The sequence below is a fragment of the Oryx dammah genome, unplaced genomic scaffold, assembly GCF_014754425.2.
Source record: "Oryx dammah isolate SB20612 unplaced genomic scaffold, SCBI_Odam_1.1 HiC_scaffold_16, whole genome shotgun sequence".
Lineage (NCBI taxonomy): Eukaryota > Metazoa > Chordata > Mammalia > Artiodactyla > Bovidae > Oryx > Oryx dammah.
Window position 1 is genome coordinate 57021170 of NW_024070200.1, and position 23104 is coordinate 57044273.

The 23104-nt window shown below is 38.9% G+C and overlaps 1 long non-coding RNA gene across 1 annotated transcript in view; it reads right to left on the reverse strand.

Annotated features, from left to right (window-relative positions):
• Positions 1–288: 288 nt before the first annotated feature.
• Positions 289–23104, reverse strand: part of LOC120875240 — a 40985-nt gene continuing 18169 nt past the window's right edge. The window contains exon 2 of the long non-coding RNA XR_005723880.1: positions 289–843. This is a non-coding gene — a long non-coding RNA (uncharacterized LOC120875240). The remainder of the gene's footprint in view (positions 844–23104) is intronic.

Sequence of the window (23104 nt, forward strand, 5' to 3'; positions counted from 1 at the left end):
AAAACTAACGTATTGCACCAGGCAGTCTCGCAAAATCCATCATTCTTTTAGGGCAATTTTGGCCACTGTCTTCTTGTTCTAATATTAGTTTTTGCTAAATAAAAAAATGTGAAGAACCATGAGATGCCCCTGTTTAATCTTGCAGGTATGCCAAAGAGGTGCATGAATTGCATTTGATTGAAACCAATAACAACAAACCCTACCACGGAGGCTTTGATGTGTTGGAAAAACTTTGCTACAATGCTTCTAAGAACTTACTCAAGAGACACATGAAAAGAAGCCTATGTATGAGTTTTTTCATTTTATTTTTGCCTTTTAATTTACAGAAGGTCAACAGATTCTGAGAGGAAAACTCCCAGAAATCAGAGAGGCCTACAAAGAGCTCCATAGGTCCCAAGAGCACCAGTGCGGGTCTTTGAGTTATTGAAGCATTTTAAAGAGACAAACAGAAACAATGCCTTTATTTCTATAAACTTAGAGGAATGTTCAAATGATCTGCTGTTGATCTGATGATACAGATTCACTATATCTTAATGGGTCCTGATCTTAACTCATCCTGATCTTAAGCTCTAGTGGGCAGCTATATAAGCTTCTGGTTAAGTGAAAAAGAATATGACAAAAACAGCTTTCTAGGTAAAACATTTCAAATGATGGTGCAACTCAGTTCAGTTGCTTATGAGGAAGAAGGGCTGAAAGAAAAACCTGTGAAAAGATGATGGCAGAACATCACAATCTGTCCTACAGTTGTCATGCACCATTGTTCCTCAGGGGTCCCAGAGGAAAGAAAGCCTTCTTGGCTGGCGGGATGCTTCAGCAGGGTCATTTGTCGTGATGTGGATGGACCTAGAATCTATCACACAGAGTGAAGTAAGTCAGAAAGAGAAAAACAAGTATCATATATTAACTCATACATGTGAAATCTACAAAAGTGGTACAGAGGACCCTGTATCCAGGACAGAAATAGAAATCCAGATCCGGAGCATGGACATGTGGAAACAGGGCAAGGTAGGATGAATTGGGAGATTAAGATCATATACACTATGTATATTACACACACATACACTGCCACGAGTGAAATACACAGCTAGTGGGAACCTGCTGCATGGCAGAGGGAGCTCAGCTCAGTGCTCTGTGATGACCTAGAGAGGAGGGACTGAAGGTGAGTGGGAGGGAGATTCCAGAGGGAGGGGATATATGTATACATACAGCTGACTCACTTCATTGTACAGCAGAAACTAACACAACATTGCAAAGCAATTATTCTCCAATTTAAAAAATCATAAAAGGCAATGAAGAATTAACCTTTGGAGAAGGTGGTAAAGCATGTTCCAGGAAGCAAGGTCATCTCTGTAAGGGCAAGAGGTGTTAAAGACTTTGATGAATGTGGAAAGCTCAGAGCACAGAGTTTGAGGGAGAGTTTAGTAAGAGATGGGCTTCCCTGATATCAGCTCAGTTGGTAAAGAATCCTCCTGCAATGCAGGAGACCCTGCTTCGGTTCCTGGGTTGGGAAGATCCCCTGGAGAAGGGATACGCTAACCATTCCAGTATTCTCAGGCTTCCCTGGTGGCTCAGCTGGTAAAGAATCTGCCTGCAATGTGGGAGACCTGGGTTCCATCCCTGGGTTGGAAAGATCCCCTGGAGATTTTAACTTGGGGTTTCCCTCCAAAGAAGGGCAATGCCAAAGAATGCTCAAACTACCGCACAATTGCACTCATCTCACATGCTAGTAAAGTAATGCTCAAAATTCTCCAAGCCAGTCTTCAGCAATACGTGAATCGTGAACTCCTAGATGTTCAAACTGGTTTTAGAAAAGGCAGAGGAACCAGAGATCAAATTGCCAACATCCACTGGATCACGGAAAAAGCAAGAGAGTTCCAAGAAAACATCTATTTCTGCTTTATTGACTATGCCAAAGCCTTTGACTGTGAGGATCACAATAAACTGTGGAAAATTCTGAGAGATGGGAATACCAGACCACCTGACCTGTCTCTTGAGAAACCTGTATGCAGGTCAGGAAGGAACAGTTAGAACTGGACGTGGAACAACAGACTGGTTCCAAATAGGAAAAGGGGTATGTCAAGGCTGTATATTGTCACCCTGCTTATTTAACTTCTATGCAGAGTACACCATGAGAAACGCTGGACTGGAAGAAACACAGCTAGAATCAAGATTGCTGGGAGAAATATCAATAACCTGAGATATGCAGATGACACCACCTTTATGGCAGAAAGTGAAGAAGAACTAAAGAGCCTCTTGACGAAAGTGAAAGAGGAGAGTGAAAAAGTTGGGTTAAAGCTCAACATTCAGAAAACAAAGATCATGGCATCCTCATTGTCCCATCATTTCATGGCAAATAGATGGGGAAACAGTGGAAACAGTGACAGACTTTGTTTTGGGGGGCTCCAAAATCACTGCAGATGGTGATTGCAGCCATGAAATTAAAAGACACTTACTCCTTGGAAGGAAAGTTATGACCAACCTAGATAGCATATTAAAAAGCAGAGATATTACTTTGTCAGCAAAGGTCCATCTAGTCAAGGCTATGGTTTTTTTCAGTAGTCATGTATGGATGTGAGAGTTGGACTATAAAGAAAGCTGAGTGCCAAAGAATTGATGCTTTTGAAGTGTGGTATTGGAGACGACTCTTGAGAGTCCCTTGGACTGCAAGGAGATCCAACAAGTCCATCCTAAAGGAAATCAGTCCTGGGTGTTCATTGAAAGGACTGATGCTGAATCTGAAACTCCAATATTTTTACCACCTGATGTGAAGAGCTGACTCATTTGAAAAGGCTGTGATGCTGGGAAAGATTGAGGGCAAGAGGAGAAGGGGACAACAGAAGATGAGACTATTGGATGGCATCACCAACTCGATGGACATGGGTTTGGGTGGACTCTGGGAGTTGGTGATAGACAGGGAGGCCTGGCGTGCTGCGGTTCATGGGGTTGCAAAGAGTCAGGGCGACTGAGCGACTGAACTGAACTGAACTGAACTCTGTCTCAGCTGGTGCATATGAACAGGCAGTCAGGGGTTCTGTGATAGAACTAATGTGATGTACAGAAAGATTAGGTATTTTTGCATGTACAATAGGACATCATTAAAAGGTTTGAAGTGAGAGTGAGACAAGGTTGTTTTTATATTGTTCCTATAGTGAAGAGCTTCCCTGGTGGCTCAGAGGTTAAAGCGTCTGCCTGCAATGTGGGAGACCAGGGTTTGATCCCTGGGTCGGGACGATTCCCCTGGAGAAGGAAATGGCAACCCACTCCAGTATTCTTGCCTGGAGAATCCCATGAATGGAGGACGGTGGGCTACAGTCCACGGGGTCACAAAGAGTCGGACGCGACTGAGCCAATTCACTTTCTTATAGTGAAGAAGAAAGAATCCTTCTAGTTGACAAATGTAGGAGCAACTGCACCTAAGCAGCTTAAGTAGCCATTTTAAGTTTTCTTATTTCTCAGCACATCATCTTTTACTCCATGTGCTTGCCTCAACATCCCCTGTCATGCTAAGCCACAGCAGGCTCAGTTAGTCTGAGAGTCTTTGTCTATTCACAATACTATTTTACACTGATTCAAGGCTCCATTATCTGTCTTTTAATTCAAACACCTTCTTTTCTTCCCAAAAGCTTCCTAAATTTTTCTAGGACCCAAAGATAGATCGCTTTTAATATGACTGGCATATTCCTTATTTTTTCTTGGTAACTAAAATGTCAAAACGTAGCAGCTTAAAATAGTCATCATTTATTATCTCATAAATTTCATGGGTCAGGAATCTGGGTCAGGCTTAGCCAGGTACCTCTGATTCGGGGCTCCTCACAAGGCTGCCATCAAGATGTTGACCTTGGCTGTAGTCATCACTCATTTTAGCAATTCATTTCTTCTTACTGCTCTTTGCCAAGTACTTTCCCTTTTTTTCTCGAGTACTTTCCCTTTCCTGAATAACCTTTTGTTCTCTTTCTAAATATAAAATTAATCCTTCAAATAATAAAATATGGTAAAAACCTTTTTGTCAACAAATGTTGAAACAATAAATTTAGGATGAAACAGTTTCCAACCCAATCATTCTGTTAACATGCTTACTGCTTTCATTCATAAGTAACTAAACAGTGTTTAATGTAGGGAAAAAACTCTATCTAAATATAACATTTAAATTTAAATATAAAATATAATTGAAGAATGTTAGAATGTTCTATATTCTGTTCCATGGCTGATGTTATTATTATTCTTTTTCCCTTCTCAGTCATTGTTGTTTAGCTGTTAAGTCATATCCAACTCTTTGTGACCCTAGGGACTGTAGCCTGTCAGGCTCCTCCGTCCATGGGATTTTCCAGGCAAGAGTACTGGAGTGGGTTGCCATTTCCTACCTGCTATCTTTCATATTCAGCATATAAATTACTCTGGATTCACATTGTTGCTTTGATATTTATCCTATAACTGACTTCTGAGAATGGCTATCTTACCAACTCTGTGCTGTGCTTAGTCGCTCAGTCGTGTCTGAATCTTTGTGACCCCATGGACTATAGAGCTCCAGACTCTTCTATACATGGGGGTTCTCCAGGCTAGACTACTGGAGTGGGTTGCCATGCTCTGCTCCAGGAGATCTTCCCAACCGAGGGATCGAACCCAGGCCTCCTGCTTTGCAAGCAGGCTCTTTACCATGTGAGCCACCGTGGAAGCCCATTACCAAGTCCACCAGACCAGATGTGATTATAGTAGTTACAGGGATTTAAAAGATTGTGTATGATAAAGAAGGATAAAAGGGGGACTTGCCATTTGTTCACTGAGGAATAAGTCAAAATTTGTTAAGAAGCTAGTAGCTTTAAACTGTATTTATGGTTTAATTCTTGGAAGGGGAGAAAGGCTGTAGTCGTGAATCTGAATAGCCAGTCAAGGATAGACCCCAATCAAAGAAACAGAAAGTGATGAAATAAGCTCTTCTCCATAGATTTAGAGCATAGTTTTGGGTTTTTTTATTTCTGGTATTTACTACTTACACTTAAAAGCTGAAGGCATTTAACAACTGGAGAAAAGAGAGGTTCTGACCAACACTTCATGTTCAGAGTGATTGTAATTAATTCTACAGCCATCTCCCTCAAACTCATCCTCTCCCTATATGTGGTAAAGGAAGTCAGACTGTAGGGAGGGTGAAGTGACATTGAGGCAGTTCATTATTAAAGTAAAAAACGCAATGGCAGTTTAAATAGAATATTAACTTCCAGGCCTAAGAGAAATGTTTGTAGGTAAAAGGGCCATATTGAACAAGTATGGAAAAATCCAAGTTTCTTAAACAAAAATTTTAAAAATGATAAATCATGTATTGAATCAAGAAAAAATAATAAAGTTATAAAGAATGAGATAATAAAGACGAAGGCATACATTAATGAATTAGAAGAGCAGTAAAAATTGATCTGAAATGGTTCTTTGAAAAGATCTATAAAATCTGAGAATGGTTTCTTGAACAAGTCTTTATTATTGAGAAGAGAGACAGAAAATCCACATAAAATTTTAAAAAAAAACATTGTATCTATGAAATGAATCCACTCTAATGGCAGAAAGTGAAAAGTATCTAAAGAGTCTGTTGATGAAGAAAGAGGAAAGTGAAAAAGCTGGCTTAAAACTCAACATTCAGAAAGCTAAGATCATGGCATTTGGTGCCATCAGTCACGGCAAATAGAAGGGGAAAAACTGGAAGCAGAGACAGATTTTATTTCTTGGGCTCCATAATCACTGAAAGTAGTGACTGCAGCCATGAAATTAAAAGATGCTTGCTCCTTGGAAGGAAAGCTATGGCCAACCCAGACAGCATATTAAAAACCAGAGACATCACTGCCAAGAAAGGTCTATACAGTCAAAGCCATGGTTTTTCCAGAAGTCATGTACAGATGCAAGAGTTGGGTCATAAAGAAGGCCGAGAGTCAAAGAATTGATGCTTTTGAACTGTGGTGCTCGAGAAGACACTGAGAGTCCCTTGGACTGCAAGGAGATCCAACCAGGCCATCCTAGAGGACATCAACCCTGAAGATTTACTGGGAGAACTAATGCTGAAGCTAAAGCTCCAATACTTTGGCTGCCTAATGCAAAGAGCCAACTCAGTGGAAAAGACCCTGATGCTGGGAAAGATTGAGGTCAGGAGGAGAAGAGGGAGGCAAAGAATGAGATGATTGGGTGGTACCTTTGACACAATGGGCATAACTTTGAGTGAACTCCAGGAGACAGTGAATGACACGGAACTCTGGCATGCTGCAGTTCATAGAGTTGGATAGTCAGACATGACATTGTGACTGAACAACAGTATATATAAGATATGTGTATTATATGTGCATTTTACATATTACATATGTATGATCATAGACTATTCATAGGTAGCAATACACCTTGGCATGATATTTTTGGAAGGCATCTTGAACTCATCATTTCTCTCTCCAGGAATTTGTCACAAGGAAATAATCATGAACATTCATCGTGTTATACCTAGAAATATATCCACCATAGTGTTGTTTATAAGAAGTCAAAATTAGAAAAACAAAACAAAACTAAGTTTTCAGATATGAGTGAAATTATTCAAGATACAATCATTGAATCAAATATTATGAAAATATTAAAAGGAATGTAAAAATGTTTAATGAAGCTGTTATTTAAAAAGGAAAATCTAAAAGAATAAATAAGTACAAGTAAGTGAAGTGAAAATCTCTATACAGTCCATGGAATTCTCTAGGGCAGAATATAGGAGTGGGTAGTCTTTCCCTTCTCCAAGGGATCTTCCCATCCCAGGGATTGGGATGTAGTTAAGTCCAAAAAAACTGTTGGGTGACTACACTTTCACTTTCTTTTTTCTGTTATGAAGTGTTATGTGCTAAATGAGTTTTTTTTGGACTTAACTGCTATGTATATGCAAAGCCCCACTGTTATAATAAAATGCACTCAAGTTTGTAAGCATTGACTGACTTACCTGTAGTAAATCTTGGGTTATTTGGTTTGGACTATTGTAATATATTTAGCATATATTTAACATAGGGGCTTCCCAGGTGGTGCTAGTGGTAAAGAATCTGCTGCCAATTCAGGAGACATAAGAGACTAGGGTTTGATCCCTCAATGGGGAAGATCTTCTGGAGGAGGGCATGGTAACCCACCCCAGCATTCTTGCCTGGAGAACCTCATGAACAGAGGAGCCTGGCAGGCTAAGGTCCACAGCATCACAGAGTCAGACAGCACTGAAGTGACATAGCACGCATCCATATAATTAAGATAAGGGCATGCTATTTAAGGTGGAAACAGTTCTGAATTTCTATCCAGTCTGTTTCCATATTGGGAGAGTAAAATTATCAAGTTCATGGTGTGGAAAGTAATACATAAATAAGCAACCTACACCTTGATAAGTGTTGATCTAGTAATTTTATTCTGAGTAAGTGAAAATCTAAAAAATAAAAAGGATCTCTTCAGTTTTATTTATAATTTAAAAAATGTAAAATCACAATATAGAGGACTATGTAAGGAAACTATGTAATAGACCATGTTAGAATACTTTGCAGATATCACAGACATTTGAGTTTTATGAACAGGAGGATGTATGCTACAGCACTATATTAAATATAAAAAATTAAATATAGTTTGTGTCCTCAACTTTAAGACCCATCTCTGGGGAAAATGTCAGATTTCTTCTTGTTCCAGGTTTGAGGCAGGAGGTAGATGGGCCTCCTCCAGGGTAAAGCAATTGGAGATTCAGTCCTTGTGGACTGAAATTCCAAAATGAGAACAGCAGGACAATTAAGAGAGAAGGCTAGGTGCTGTCCAGACCACTTATTTCTCATTTTTGAAGTCAGGAGACCTCCCTGACTACTCATGCACAGAAAGGCTCCTTGGAGATCAAAGGGGAGTGATGCTAATTGATGCTCACTGTCTATAGGCCCCCTGGAAGAGGGCATGGCAACCCACTCCAGTATTGCCTGGAGAATCCCCATGGACAGAGGAGCCTGGTGGGCCACAGTCCAGGGGGTCACAAAGAGTCGGACACAACTGAGTGACTTTCACTTTCACTAGTAGTTAGAATTAGGTGCTTCCGCCGCCACAACCAGACCTCAACGTCTGGCCTGGAGCTGAAGCACCACTTCAAGCCACTCCAGGCTAAAGCTACCAGAGATCAGGCTGGGGAATCAAAACTCAGCTCCTCCTCAGATAACTCAGTAATCTATGTATGCAGGTGAACCCACTGTCTAGAAAAACAGTCTGTGCTTAATAAAGCCTAGCTAAGTGCTGCCATGCCAGACACTTGATACTTTTGTTCCTCTCAGGCAATTGTATCATATAGGTACTCTTAATAAGCCTCTTTTGTAATGGAGATAACGGCACAAGAAAAGAGTAAGTAGTTCTCCTGGAAGCCCACTGAGGTGGAGGGGCAGACCTGGGATCAGACCTGTGTTTGTCCAAATCCTGCTCGAGTAACTTTTGTTACCCTACCCACCACTCAAACACTCTGTAGTATGGGTATATTGATATTTATAGGAAGCTTGCGTATTTTCTAAATTTTTGAAAGTGGGTCTAGGTTGACTTTAAAGTCAAAGGTAAATCAACAAGAAAGTGAAGGATGTAACATAAAAAGGAAGTTAAGAGTAGAAAATAAAAATGATATTGATAAGTATAAGCTCTCAGTTACACTGACGATATAGCTCTGGAGAGAAATGCATTCTTAACTGTTTCGGATTTTTTGATACACACACTTAAAGATTTATTTCTGTTCCACTTATTGTAAGAACCCTAAATGGATCAATATGTGTACCGTGATACTCCTTGACTTGAAAATATGGCCCTTAGACAATGATCTTGTTCCGTTCATGTCTCTGCAATGCCCCCTTCAGTTGCTTTGATTAAGGCTGTGGAAAGATTGGCCTGTTTTGTTTCACTTTATTTGGATGCTTCAGTCTGTGGGCTGGGGTGTGGTCCGGGAGGAAGAGGAAGAGCAGCTGAACTGGACCGGAAGACGGAAAGCCTGGGTTCCCCTCCCTGCTACCCACTTAACCTCTAGCTGTCTCATTATTTTCCTCCATAAAATATATACTTTCACTATGTGTCCTTCAATTGGACAATGGGGAACACAGCTTTATACCTTTAAAGTAAGTGCAGAAGACTGCTTGTCTGTGTCCCTATTGGCTTGTCCGTTTATCCACCTATCCTCTTTTACATTTCTCTCTGCCTCTTTCTTTCTTTCCTCCACTCTCTCCCTCCATCCCCACTCCTTCCATCCCTCCCTCCTTTCTGCCTTCTCTTCCTTCTTTCTTTTTCTTTAGCTCTGGCCCCAGGGCGTAGGCTTGACCACAAGGAATGCTCAGAATGAAAGATTGCTTCTACTGACCTGGAGCAGGCACTAGGGTGAGCTATGACCCATCTTCACAATGTCTAATTTCTTTCTCCACTACTTCTGTTTACAGACTCCTCCCTCCTTAATGTGGACACTACCTTTGATGTGTTACTCCATTAATTCTGACACTTAGAAGTGATGATAATAAATCAAAGGCATTTGTGTATTCATTAATCTACTCTTGCACTTTTCAGAGCATCCTCCTAATATTCTTGAAAAGCTCAAGCTCTCTAGGTTGCTGCATTAAATATGCTTTGTCCCCTAACCATGACAGGCATTGCACTCCTGAATCCTGAGACCCATTCTGAGCCGGGGTCTCCCCTGCTATGTGACTCCGAGGCCCCGTTTGTAATCACCAGAAACCGGAAGAGTCACAGGGCTACCATCAGCCCAACGGAGACAGCGGAGCAGAGGAGTCTAATTACAGAAATTAAGGTGTGTAAAAGACAGGAGTTGTAAGTGAAAGATCTGCAGGCACCTTGAGAGCCATCATCCAAGGATGTCTGGTTTGGAAGAATGGAAATATGCTCACATTAATTAGCCTGTGGCACCAGAAGAGAATAATTAAAATGCAATAATAATAATAGTAATAATCTCACTGCCCTTTTGATGGAGAAAAGCTGTCCTAGATTGAAAGTTTGATTTCCATGTCAGCAGCCTGTGTGCTTGCACCTTACAGCAGCATGAGATGGCGAAGAGCAAGAATGGACCCAGTCTGAACTGTGGCTCTGCCTCTTGCTCTGTGATCTTTGACAATGAACCACTCCCCGCTAAGTCTCTGTGTTCAGTTTTCTCACTTGTAAAGTGATGAAAATAGCTCTCATTTTAATAAGATACTGTGAGGATCGAATACAATAAAGTCGATACTGTCTCTGTTGGATGAGAAAAGCCGCAGGCACGTTCCACCCTCCAGAAACAGTTGAGTATCTACTCTGTATATGTCCAAGCATCTGTGTGCATATAACTTTTTTTTAACCAGGTCCTTTTCATCTTGGTATTGCCATTTAGTCAGCTCTGCTGGCTGTTATTAAAAGACTTCTCAACACAATAGCAAAGGTTGGTTAACAAAGGAAAACACACAAGGCAGTGAAAGCTATTGAGAGACGCACACTCAGCCTCCCCACACCCTTGACCTCTAGAAGCAGATCAGTAACTTCTCTCCTCTTGCTTCCCCTTCCTGTGTCCACAGCGAAGGGAAGTTGGTTGCAACCTTTTGCTGATACTGTGACACAGGGCACAGAAGAGCGGAAGGGAGAAAAGCATTTCAACAAAAGGCTGGAACTTCAGTTTAGGTAAATTCAGGAAGGAGAGACAGAGGAAATGGCAGTAACCTTGCCTGGAACTAAAGGAAAAGGATTCTGGTATCAGCCCCAGAGTGAAATGTTAGGTCATCTATAATAAGGGCTGGGTGAAAAACCTTCAGCTCAAAGAGAAAGATACAGTGACACAAAGAAGCTTGTCAAGGCTACTTTGAAAGCAGTTAAGAAACCAATTCTTCTTTCCTAAAGAAAGTCCTCAGACAAAAGAGATTCCCTCATCAGCGTGTGTTGAGTTCCGTGTAGGATAAACTCTCTTCACAATCTCATGAGCCAAGTTTCCGAGCCAAAGTTTTCTTACTTATGAAGGAAACGGAAATGAAACAGCAACTTAAAAATAAAATGGAGTAGATTAAGCAGGATTTTCCTCAATTAAATGTGTTTAATAGGGAGTTTCTATTTCTGACCAATTTCTTGTCATTTAAATGTTCACAATTATTATCAGTGGTGCTGGCAGATTACAGTTGGTAGTGCCAAATGAGCCAGTCTACCCATAAAATCAGAATGTGTCCTAATCCATACACTACGGTCACTTTAAGCTTTGAAGGTGAGATAGAGAGAGACAGAGACAGACAGAGAGAGATGCATCCAGGAAGAGAATGCACTTTTTTTTCTGAAGAGGACACAGTTTGTTTCTCCTGGCACCAGGAATGCTGAACTTCTGAGAAAGATGTTAATTATGAGATCAGAGCTGAATCTTGACTGAGGAGGATAGACTGAATTTCAAAGATCCCCGGTCTGAAATGATTATCTTTCTTTGCTCCTAAAATCTGATTTAATCAGACACGAATTAGAATCATAATTCTACATTAATTTCAGTTTGTTTTCCAACCAGTCAATGACAAATGGGCTAGTCCCCTTGCACAAACAATGCAGACCAAATGGCGTAGAAGAACCCCCTTCTTGGTAGGAAAAATGTTCTGATTTCCTCCTTAGCACCTTACGTGTTAGTATTTCAGTGGCTCAAATTTCTTTCGTGAAGGGGTTAGAAAGTTAGATATTGTAAATCTGTGATGGTAAAATTCTGGGGATAATATGTTAGAGAAAATAAAATCATTCTTCTCCTTAATAATCTTCCCAGTTGTGTGGTAAAGGAAATGTAAGGGTCCTGTACTTAGTTGTGTTAAATCACTATCTATCTACTATGCCTTGGAGTTGATAAGGAGAATTAGTAACTATCAGTAAAACTGCTAACTGCCCTGAACACAGTACCTACTGGGTGGAAAGTCACTTGAATTCATGTTAGAACCCCCTCTTTGGACCACGGGTCATTCTGACTTATAGAGGCTCACATCTAAAATTATACAACATGAAAAAGAAAAAATAAGAGCCCAGACTTATTTAGCCATTTAATTAGAGCTTTAGAAAATCTGTGGGGCTTTCTATTCACTATCAATCCTGTCTATAGCTACATAAAACTTTTTTTTGAAATCAGTTTAATTTCATACATAAATATGCCCCAAACTTACACCTTTGCAATATAAATTTCTCACTTCTTTCCACTCCTGACACTAAATTCTTCTCAGCTGATGTGGTTTTAGAGCTAAGCATGTTTTCTTTCTTTTATAGCTTAACGTTATGCAAGAATTTCTCTGCCTCTTCCAACCTCATGCCACACACGACATTCTGTCCCCATCAAAAATCAGATCATTTCTCAAAGAAAACTGGCATTTAGGCAAACCCTAGAGATGAAAGGAAGGGTTAAGTTTACTTCCAATATTAGGGAATGATTCGGAAATAAATGTCGAGGTTAAAAAGTCCAGATGGTAATTCAGCTGTATCCTTACTATAAACATGATTTGATTTATGGGAGCTACTAATGGTATCTCAGTTTAGATCTGGACGGCTTTGCTTTCTCTCATCTGAGTTTTAAATTCATCAAATTCTTTTACTCCCACTATCAATCCTTCACTACAAAGGGACACTCCTAATCAAGAATTTGGGAGTATTTTAAAATGCAGAAATTGATAAATGTTAACAACCCTAATCCATGCAAATTACTGTCTGTTGTCATTATTTATAACCTGGCGGAAGCGTTTATTCAAAAAATCCTCAAAGAGCTCTGACAATTCATGCTTCCAGTTGTGAATCATCTTTTGCTCTTTTTCTCTCTTTCATAAGGGATCACACTGAATAAGTTTTCACTTTTTTTTTTTCTTTGCCTGACGTGGCAATTATTAGCTTTCTTGGCTTTGTCAGAAAAATCCATCGGAAATGTTTATCTCCTGGGGCAAATCTCAGGGAAACAGCATGTTTATCACTTCAAGGGGCTGTAATCCGAAGGCAGCCCCAGGCCCACCAGGTTTATTGTACAAAAACTGGAGGAGAAACACCCACGTGATTGAGCAGCTATGGTACAATAATCCTCTGTCCTGAGTTTCAGAATCTTGCCAGCCCCTTTGTTCTCCAACCTCTGCCAATTAAATGTACAAGCTGAAATAATACTAATTTAATCTATTTGCAACTGACTTTGTCAACTCACAAAGTATTGGTCTGGAGAGTGGACACCCTTCACAATCAGGTCACTTTCTTCCATAGTGAGAATCAATGTGTTTTATGTGGTGGCTAATATCTCATCTGAATATCATCCCAGGAAAAAAGATCAATGAAAATGAAAGGATCAGATCAGCTGCATTTTCCTTTATTCCATTATGAGGATAAACAGAACTGAAATCTCTTGTCTTATGATAGACATACAATTTTATATCACTCTTTGCATCCTTTCAAGGCCCGCTTCTATTGTCATTTCTGTGATGAAACCTATACTCGTTCCCAAAGCTGAATAAACTACTCCATCCTCAGGGCTCCTAGTGATATTTTGGACATGCTTTGGTTCATTCAGTACTCAGTGAATGTTTTAAAGGTTCAAGGCATGTGTTAGAGCTTGAAATATAATCAAGACCAAGACACGGTTTATGCACTCCAGGGAGGGAGGTAATGGGCAGTTACAATAAACTACCCATAAGTGGTAAACTCAATATATGATCCAAGCATGTAAGAAGGGCATCTTCCTTGTTAAGGGCATGACCCTTCCAGAGTTCACAAGGAGAGTTTGGTCCCAGTAAGTAAGAAGGCAGAAAAAACCTTCCTAGTATAAGCAAAGAATTCACAATAATTTCTCCTCCCAGAAGTGAAGAAAAATATTTGGGGGAGAACTGCAAATAGGAAAAATTGTTTAAAGCACAAAATTCAATATTGAGAATTTTTTAAAATAAGACTGGACAAATAAGTAAAGGTCAATTCAGAAAGGATTAAGTTAAGAATTTGCATTTTATTATATGGGCAATAGAAGCTGGGACTTATGGTAATGATAATGGAGTTTTTATTGTAGTAAATCCTTATGGGGAGAGAGAAAAGTACAGAGAGTTGTCAATTATTAGAAAGTAAAATGGACAGAGATTGTTGACTATCTGAGTATGGGAGCAAGATATTGACAGACGTAAACACAAAGGATGATACACAGGTTTTTCTCCTGAGAAGTTTGGAGGCAGTGACAACTTGGCTGAGACAGGGAATGCAGTAGAAAGAACCACTTCAGTGGAGAAACCAAACTGAGTTTGGTTTGGTGTTGAGTGTAGGTTGCCTGTGAAACATTACTTTGAGTTATCTAAGTGATGGATGCTTGTATGGCAGGTTTACCTTCAGAAAGATTATCTAGAGTACAGATGGATTCTGAGACACAACTACCATAAAACTGGGAACTGATAGATGAAACTACTGAGGAGGTGCATAGCCTGAAAAGAAAAGAGAGCTGAGGTTGTTACCTGGAAGGAATGGATCAATTCTAGCCAGAGAGGAAAGCCAGAGGGAGTTAATTACCACCATGGAAATCACGCAGAAAGAGTAATTCAAGAAAGAGGTGAGGTCGGGTACGTGTCAAGGAAATAATGGGAAACAGAACCAGTAAGTGCCCATCTGGGTTTTCCTGGTGGCTCAGTGCTAAAGAATCCACCTGCCAATGCAGGAGACGTGGGTTTGATTCCTGGGTTGGAAAGATCCCCTGGAGTAGGAAATGGCAACCCACTCCAGTATTATTGTCTGGGAAATCCCATGGACAGAGGAGCCTGGCAGGTTACATACAGTCCATGGGGTTATGAAAGAGTTGGACATGACTTTGCAACTAAATAACAGCAAAGCATCCAAATAACTTGTAGAAGTAAATTGGTAGACTTGGTTTGAGCATTTTCAGGAGTGTAGGAACCAAAGACAATTTGCAGAGCTGTGAACAATGAGGGAAAATGGAAACGTGTAGAATCGTTTTACAAAAGACTTGTATCAGGGAGATAAATAACTTTATTATAAATCACACAGTTTCTTTTAATGTTCAGAGTATTCCCCTTCCTCCCTCATTGCCTCAATTCACAACACTAGATTGAATTCCTGTAGTCACCTGAGCTTTTTGTATATTTGGAGAGTCTCAGTAACTAGCCTAGTGCCTGGAGCTCCATAGATATTGTTAAATAAATGAATGACTGGGGCAGAAGTGATGAACCTTTTTTCCACCACTATTTTCCAGGAAAGCACCAATTATTTGGATAAAAATTATGTGGGGAGGGGACTGGAGTACAAAAGTTGGTCAAGTGAATTAAGTCTTTATGAGGCTAGAATGCTACATGTTTAACTGCATTTTCAATGGAACTTAGTGATATCCTTCTCTTTGATGGAAAACTGACTTTCTAAATAATTAAGTGAATTAACACTTGTGTATGACAGGATTATTACACAAGCAACATCCCACTGCAAGTACAGGAGACTGTCACTGCAATAACTGAAGAATTAAAATAGATGTCTATGTAGACAGCTACACAATTACTGCCTGAGGCTCAGAGCCAATCATAACTCTAGGTGAACTCAATTCCTCAGCGCACCAGGGGAAGCTGAGGATCCTTCCAGGTGACCTCTGGTTGACTGGCTTCTGGGATATATATAGCCCAGGCTGAAGTGTGCTGTCAAAATTCACCATTTAAGTATTCTCAATGCCATTAAAATATTCCTTTCAAAGAGAAAGAACTGCAGACTCAGTGCAGGAAGAGTCTATTTCATGACATGTTGGATTTGGAGCTCAGTGCTAAGATGTGGATATGTGGATTTGGATGGGACCGGTATGGAGATAGTGACTCAAACAAGGAGGGTCTGTAAGAGTGAGCAGAGAGCACTGCATCATTGGAAGGGGAGAGAACTGACTTCAGAACCCTCTGGTACACTGGAACCGAACACTAGGTGGGAAGGGAAGTCTCAGATGGACTTAAGGGAAGCGGTCCATTTCTAATCTTCCTCCATTTCATTCTAAAAAGGGGAAATGCAATTTATCAAATTAGGCCTCAGTCATCTCTTGAGATATGTTTTAAGATATGATTTCTTTCCTTTAAAATATTGTTCTAAGATATTGCATTTACTGTTTTTGACCTTGCGAATACTCAATCAAGATTTATTGAGCGACTATAATACTCACCGGGCTTCCCAGGTGGCTAAGTGAAAAAGAATCCACCTGCCAAGCAAGAGACGTGGGTTCAATCCCTAAGTAAGGAAGATCCCCTGGAGAAGAAAATGGCAACCCACTCCAGTATTCTTGCTGGGAAATCCCATGGACCGAGGAGCCTGGTGGGCTATGGTCCATGGGGTCACAAGAGAGTTAGATATGCCTTAGTATCTAAACAGCAACAATACACTCTACGTCTCAAAAAACAGACACTTAAATTTGAATTATGTTGTGTAGTGGCCACCATCAGTATAGAAACAAGAAATCAAGGGCCCCAGAAAAAGTGGTCCTGGATTACATACCAGAAGGCAGAGTCAGAAATTGAACCTGTGTTTTTTTAATCTTGTGATCTTTCTATGATGGTTGCTATAGCTATTTGATACACATATTAACCCAGAGAATAACTCGTTTTCATATCTTTCTCAAAATTTTGAGATTCCAAGGCCTGTAGAACCAGTCATGTCATTATACAGTGAACCTAGAAATATTGTAAGAAGCATCAGATATATAACTTTCTCGCTTGCTTGCTTGCTGACTAAGTCGCTTCAGTCGTGTCCGACTCTTTGAGACCCTGTGGACTGTAGCCCGCCAGGCTCTTCTGTCCATGGGATTCTCCAGGCAAGAATACTGGAGGGAAGATCCATACTGAATTAAAATACTGAAATGAAGATCCCTATTTCCTTCTCCAGGGGATCTTCCCGACCCAGGGATTGAACCCGTGGTTTTTATGTTTCCTGCGTTGGCAGGCAGGTTCTTTACCACTAGCATCAACTGGGAAGCCCAGATATTGGCACAAGCATCTCTGTTTGCTTCTTTCAGAGTCTGCATGACAGTGAGCTGGAGGTAGATTACTGAATGATTATCCTCTGAGTTTGGTTTTCTCCAAATCCCAGTGTATAGAAATACATGAGAAAATATGTATATTAAGCTGGCCCAATGTCAAATACGAAGAATCATAGCATATACGTGACATGGAATGTATGGTTTTCTATGTTTTAGAAAGTGTGCTGGGCATGCTTTTGCTTAAAGCATAATCTCTGACAGTTGGAAGTTCAAGTCTGGTCCTTTCAATCAGTGGGGGGTGGCTTGATTACTTTGTAGAAGAAACATAAGCAGTTTAAACAAGGTACGACATACCAGCCTCCCTATTTTGACAAGAAAAGAGAGATTTTTAAGTGGCAGTCCATGTTTACAGAACATTAGGTAACTAAGTGACATTTCAGGAAGAAAAGTAAGGGAGAGACTAGATGCTATCAGATTTCTGGGAGATCAAAGAGGAAGAAACTTTTTCTCCAGAAAAACATGGGTGGAGAAGAGGGCTATCGGGATCTGCTCAGTGATCTTTAAGCAACCTGATGTGTAGATAAAACCCTCAAGATGCTTGACAGTTTCAACTGTTTATCCTTATATGCTGTAGTTATTGTGGTTATAAAATGCACACACAAACACCTTCAATGACACAATACACAAGAGCTCAAAGTGTTACTATAAAAACATACATTATAATCAGCAAGTACTTAAATTTTAGAATGCTCACCAAAATCTAGCTAGTCCTCAGCAAACTCCTTCCCAGTCACAACATCCTCCCTTCTCCCAGAGATCACTACTCTTGTGACTTTTAAAAGGAAATTTTCTTTAACCCACATTAATACCTATATTTGCATTCCTAAACATGATGGGTGAGTTTTGCCTGTTTTTGAACTTTCTGTACACTTTATTCTTTGATGTCTGGTTTTGTGACCTTTGGTACATTCATTTAGCTTTTGTGGGTAGCTATAATTCATTAATCTTCTCATTGTATATTTCACTATTTTATTTGCCCATTCTATTATTGATGAACATTTGGTTTACTTTTGGTTTAGGTCTATTAAAAATGATGCAATTTCCTATGTCTATCTATCTATACATATTTGAATGTGCATATCTTCAATGCTAGAAAAAAATTTTAAACTGGTCTCCAAAGTGACTGTGACCGATTTACACACTTGGCAGCAGTGTATAGCGTTTTTTCTTGTGTGGAATTTTAGACAGTCTGGTGCGTATTTAATTGTGTCACCTTGGGTTTTTAACTTTGTTTCTGTTGTAAGTGATGACGTTGAGCTTTTTTACTCATTTGAATACATCTTTTACAAAATGCCTTCCTAGGTCATGTGTCCATTTCTCAATTTGTCTTTTTCTTCTTGTTTCACAGATGTCCTTTATATGTGATGAAAACAGCCTATTTGATAATCTTATGAATTTTGTAGATAGAAAAAATATTCCTTATTGAGACATATTAAACAACCATGCCAAACTCATTTATTTACATATTGTACATATTATCAAAATATATTTTTGATTCTCCTGAGTTTTATATGTAAAAACATATCATCTGTAATAATTGCTGTTTTGTTTACTTTTATCCAATTCTTAAGCCTTTGATTTAATTTTCTTGTTCATTTCATTTAGTAGTATCCATACAAAACATATCGTTGCTGTTTCTAGTCTCAAAATGAGATCTTGGAAAAGATTATCATGAAATGTGCCTTTTTGATGTGAATTCTGACATATACCCTCTATTAGAGAAAATAAATTTATTTCTATGCACTGCTGCTACTGCTAATTCGCTTCAGTCGTGTCCGACTCTGTGCGACCCCGTAGATGGCAGCCCACCAGGCTTCCCCGTCCCTAGGATTCTCCAGGCAAGAACACTGGAGTGGGTTGCCATTTCCTTCTTCAGTGCATGAAAGTGAAAGTGAAGTCGCTCAGTCGTGTCCAACTCTTAGCGACCCCATGGACTGCAGCCCACCAGGCTCCTCCACCCATGGGCTCTTCCAGGCAAGAGTACTGGAGTGGGGTGTCATTGCCTTCTCGGATCTCTATTCACATCATGTTGATATTTTGAAAAATATTGTAAAAGATATTGTTCTTTATCAGATTAAATTTTCTCCATCTATCATAATGTTCATATCAATTTAAAATTAATTCTACTAAGATAGTAAATAACAATAATTTTATGTTTCAAATGTCAAACTAACCTCTTATTCTTGGGATAAGATTACAACTCCAAGTTGTTTATTGTATTTTATAATTTTTATTTGATAGTTTTTAATCTATATTAATGTTTGATGTAATTAGGCTATAATCAATTAACTATTACCTTAATGTTATTTCAGATTATATCCAGGTTATGCTAACTTCATAAAACAAATTAAGATTATCACCTCTTTATTTATTCTCTGGAGTATTCTGTGTGAGATTTTTAAGTTTCCTTATAGCTTTGTGGAATCTTCTGTCAAGAAAAAAAATACCTGGAGTTTTTCTTGAGGAAAGTATTTCAATTATTATATTTTTCCTGAAAAAAGAAGTATTCAGGCTTTTTAATTTATTGTTTTGTTCATTTAGTTTAATAGTATTCAACAAATATTAAGTATTTGTTAAATATTTTTCTAGGGATTTATCTTTCATCTAAAATTTCAAACTTATTGGCACATGTGTCCTCAAAATATCTTCTTTTCTTCAAATACCGTAGTGTCAGTAGTGATGGCCCTGACATAAGCTATTTGCTCCTTTCCATGCATTTCTGTATCTAACTCATCACAACTACAGTAATTTCATTATTTTTCCCAGTAAACAGCTTTTCATTTGGTTGATCCTCACTATTATTATTTATTTTCAATTTTTATTTACTTCTACACTTATATTTATTTCTTCATTTTTGATACCTCTTTTGAATTTAGTTTGTTGTTCTCTTTCTAACCTGAGATGATATTTAAGATTATTACCTTTCTTCCATCATTTTCAAAGATGTGTATTTAAAGCTATAAGTCTTCCTTTAAGCATGGCTTTAGCAGTCTTCCAAAAGTTTTAAGATATTTTACCTTCTACGATCACTCAGTTCCAGATACTTTTTAAGTTCTCATTTTGATATTTTTCCTTGACCACTGGATTATTCTTCCATCTCCTGCAAGAAGATGCATGTTTTCCTTAAAATCTATGTTTGACAGCTACAGTATCTTAAGCCCTTTGTGTAATGTCTGAAGTGTCTTCTGCCCTTTTTTTTTTTTATTGCTTTCATTTCTTCTAAACTGGTGATATCTCATTGCTATAAATTACACTTTCAAAATTATTTATAGAAATAACACAAAACCTGGTGTATCTTCCCCCAGATATGATTTCCAGTTATTTCTACCAGTTATTGGAGACATTAGCAATCTGGAATTCTCTTCATCCAAAGTGCTGATTGAGAAAATTCAAAGCTAAGCTACAGTTTCTATGAACTGCAATCTTTCCCTAGACTAGAACTTTTCAGTGGCTCAGCCTAAATGAGGAGTTTCTTCTGGGCCCCCTTTACTGAGTTGCAGACTCTAGTTCCTGATTCTCTGGTTTCCACAGATGGCTAGAATGGCTGATGATTCCTTCATCCACTCAAATACCAGATGTTGCTCTTGTTTTGGTCGCTAAGTTGTGTCCAACACTTTTGTGACCTCATGGAGTATAGCCTGCCAGATTCCTCTGTCCATGAGATTTCCCAGGCAATAATACTGGAGTGGGTTGTCATTTCCGTATCCAGGGGATCTTTCTGACCCTGGGGTCAAACCCGAGTCTCTTGCATTGGCAGGTGGATTCTTTACTGCTGAGCCATTAGGGAAGCCCCCCAAACAGGGTACTAAATGGCAGTATCTCCCAGGCGAAAAGTGACTCCAGATCTTAGACTCATTCTAATTGGACCTCTATCTCCCTTCTGTATCCTGGCCTAGTTATTTTCAGAGTCCTGTTAGTAATCTTATACTTTCAAAAAGAATATATAGCTGGCTTTTCTTTGGATGAAGAAGAAATTGAAATTGCTTAGTTCATCATTACTAGAAACAGAAGCCCAGCCGGAAATATTTTTCTTCTCTAATATAAATAAATGACAACAAGAGTGTCCTTGTTTTGGATAAATCAAGTTAACTAGGCAACATAAGTTACAGGCTTAACTTATTCACTGTCTTAGCTTTTGTCCTGATGCAACTGGATCTTAACTCAGTTATATCATTTTAGCATATTGCTCTGAGCAACTTTTCCTGCCATAAGCATATGGCGTTTTTAGTTCTACTGGTAATTCCTTTCCACTGGTCTTGTTTAAAATATGCTCATTTTGGATTTAGAACCTGAGATAGGCATGCATTACTTTCTAAAATGCCTGGGGACATCCTCAGGAGATAAAATTATGAACTGGTCACTCAGATTTGCATAGACTTTCCAAGACTTACTCATAGAATTATCGAGCGCCAAGAATTGAAGCTTGAGAAAGGAGCTGTATCCTGCCTCACTAGCCTGGGAAGCATGCTCATTTCCTGTGGAATGTCTTTATCAAAGCAAAAGAAAAGTGAGAGCCTGGGAGTCCTCACTTGAGAGAATATTTGACTCTAAAGTCTTATGAAGCTATTATCAAGTTAATTCAGGGTATTCAATACAGACTCAGAAGAATATGGAGCTGTGCCCCGACATACAGGTCACGGTGAAGTGGGCTACCCAGACTTCTGTGATGCTGCCAATCAAAATGAGGGAAAAGAAGTCATTTCAGGAAGGTAGAGAGCAAAAATTCTTCTGTTGAGATTTCTATTTAAAGTGAATATTTGTCGTTTTGGCTTTTTGAGTCTCTTTCTTTGGGAAATCTCCTCTTCCCTACCTTGGAGAATTAGCTTCTTTGTCCCTGTTCAAATACCTGATCTGAAATGGCACCGAGGGTCAATCTAGTGGGTCTAGGTGTGGCAATACTTCACAATCTGAGGACCATCTTCCTCTTTCCACAGCCATTGCCCGGAGGTGTGGGTGACACGTTCTGCCAAAGTGTCTGGCAGAATGAGACCCTCAGAGGTGAGGATGCTCATTCAGGGAAAAGCAAAGGTGAACAATAGCACGAGGTCTGACAAGGCTTAGGCACCACACCCTGCTGAGCAGGAGGCCCGGGGGTGCTCCTCGCCCTTCTGCCAGCGGGAAAAACGTCCCACTAAGTTCCTCTTTCTGGTCTAAATTATTTTCAGTTGGATTCCTTTCATTTGTAACTAACTTTGTAGGGTTGACAGATAAAAGAGAGGATAAAACAGAGATAAAGTAGAGGATGCCTAATTAAACCTGAATTTCAGATAAAAAGCAAACATTTTTAGTTTTGCTGTAGGATTTGAATTCAAATAAACATTCAGTTAGATATGAATTGAGATAAACAGAATAATGTTTGAGTATAAGTATGGCCTACTTATTACTTGAGACCTACTCCTACTAAAAATTATTTTTTATGTATCTAAAATTCAAATTTAAGTTGACATCCTGTATTCTTATTTACTAAAATCTGACAATCTTGAATTAAAAGAATCTTGACCAATGGACTCATAGCATGTCATCTAAGGTGAAATAAGTTAGACAAAGACAAGTATTAAATGATATCACATATGTGAAATCTAAAAAATAATACAAATGAATCTATGGGTAAAACAGAAATAGGCATAGAAAACAAGTTTATGGTTACCAAAGAGGAAAGTGAGAGTGAAAGGGGTAAATTTAGAGTTTGGGACTAAGAGTTACAAACCACTGCACATAAATAAGCAATAAGGGTTTTCTACATAACACAGGGAACTAAGCTCAATATCTTGTAGTAACCTATAATGAAAAATAATCTGAAAAAATATATATGCATAGTTGAATCACTTTGATATACACTTGAAACTAACATAAGATTATAAATTAACTATATTTTAATTAAAAATCATCTTGATCAGGATAGCATTCTGGCTGTACATTTTGATTCTTCATGGATCAAAAAACACACTTTTTCTTTCATCAAAAGTATGTTAAAAAATATGCTAACTTTCACTAACTAATTTATTCTTGCAATGACTGGTTTATTTTTACTTTAACTCAATTTAACAATTTTCCTTTCATTGAATTTATTTTATTTGCAAGACTGTTTACAGGTTGCAGTAAAGGATAAAAACATGT